General features: G+C 48.2%; 1 pseudogene across 1 annotated transcript; it reads left to right on the top strand.

The window, feature by feature from the left end:
- The first annotated feature begins 591 nt into the window (after nt 1-591).
- LOC306663327 (olfactory receptor 2T8-like) lies at nt 592-1,529 on the top strand (annotated as a pseudogene). The gene has a single exon. The product of its transcript is annotated as an olfactory receptor 2T8-like (transcript).
- The last annotated feature ends 323 nt before the right edge of the window (nt 1,530-1,852 follow it).

The raw sequence follows: 1,852 nt of genomic DNA on the forward strand, positions 1-1,852 counted from the left end.
CAACTTCAAGTTGAGTTATGCTTCTCTCTTCTCGATCTGAGAAGGTAAGTCCTCCAGTTTTAGACAAGGGCTTTCCAGAGGAGTCAGTGTCGGGGAAAATGATGTGAATTTGGTAGTTTAGCCAATTTTTATGTTATAGATCAAGAATCTTCATAAGTAAGTTCATCATTTTTATGAAACTAAAATATTGACAATTCACGTTTTAAGAGTACTGCTTGTGCATGACACCACTAAAGCACCAGTATGAACAACACACACCAACCACTTCCTGCTCACCCACTTACCCGGGGACCAAGGCACAAAAAAGCCTCTCTTGCATGTCAGTTGCAACGGCTCAAGAATTTGGATTTACTGTGCCAATTCATCATACTCAGCCTATGAGGCGTTTATCATGTGAAACTTGGAAATGAGAAATAAAAACTTGAGGTTAATTTTATCTCAGTTTAAACATGCTGAAAGAGTAGACGAAGGAATTGAAATAGGTTTCATTTTCACCCAAGCAATGTTTTAGAAGGCTGCAAGTCACGTGGGGCATTTTACATATGAAGCTCTCTCCTGTTTCTCCTGGCAGGGTCTCTTCTGTGTGAGACCATGGGAAGTGGGAACGCCACGTCAGATTTCATCCTCCTAGGACTCTTGGACCACTCCAGAGCCCACCAGTTTCTCTTTGGGATGGTTCTGATAATAGCTTTCACCTCCCTAGTGGGCAATGTCCTGATGATTCTCCTGATTCATCGGGACCTCCGGCTCCACACGCCCATGTACTTCCTCCTGAGCCAACTGTCCCTCATGGACGCCATGCTGGTTTCCACCACTGTGCCCAAGATGGCTGCTGACTACTTGACTGGGAGCAAGTCCATCTCCCCTGCTGGCTGTGGCTTGCAGATCTTCTTCCTCCTCACTCTGGGAGGTGGAGAGTGCTTCCTCCTAGCAGCCATGTCCTATGACCGCTATGTGGCTATATGCCACCCACTGCGCTATCCCACGCTCATGAGTTGGCCACTGTGTCTGAGGATGACCTCCGGGTCCTGGTTCCTGGGAGCAGCTGACGGGCTGATGCAGGCTGTTACTGCCCTGAGCTTCCCGTTTTGCAGAGGGTGTGAGATAGACCATTTCTTCTGTAAGGCCCCCACGCTCGTGCGCTTGGCCTGTGCTGACACGTCTGTCTTTCAGGACGTCATGTATGTCTGCTGTGTGCTGATGCTCCTGGTGCCCAGCTGCCTCATCCTGACGTCCTACGGTCTCATCCTGGCTGCCGTCCTCCACATGTGCTCCACAGAAGCCCGCAAGAAGGCCTTTGCCACCTGCTCCTCACACTTGGCCGTGGTGGGGCTCTTTTATGGAGCTGCCATTTTTATCTACATGAGACCCAAATCCTTCAGGTCAGCTAACCAGGATAAGGTGGTGTCCGCCTTCTACACCATCCTCACCCCGATGTTGAACCCCCTCATCTACAGTCTGAGGAACAGTGAGGTCAAGGGGGCCCTGAGAAAGTGTGTGGTCAGTGTGTGGCCTTGATGTTTTATTAATAGTGTGCAAATTTCTCCCAGTTTTCATGGTTGTGCAGAGCTAGTCTGCGTAATTGAAAGGAAAGTCATCATCTCCCGTGATGCCTCCTTGTTCATGGGAGATATGGTCCAAGGTGCACAGTGGACACCTAAGAGGACAGAGTCTCTCTGTGAATGTGTTGTTTATCTAGCTGACCTCTGATGTGCTGTGGCCATAACTTTTGCAATCTGAGGTTCCAGAGCAAAAGTAGCACACATTTCTTTTTCCTTCTTTGCAATTTCACATATATATTTGTTCTTAGCAAAGATCTTTGCAACCTCCACCTATAATTGTTCTCCCATTC

This window comes from Sciurus vulgaris (genome assembly GCF_902686455.1).
Source record: "Sciurus vulgaris genome assembly, chromosome: 6".
Lineage (NCBI taxonomy): Eukaryota > Metazoa > Chordata > Mammalia > Rodentia > Sciuridae > Sciurus > Sciurus vulgaris.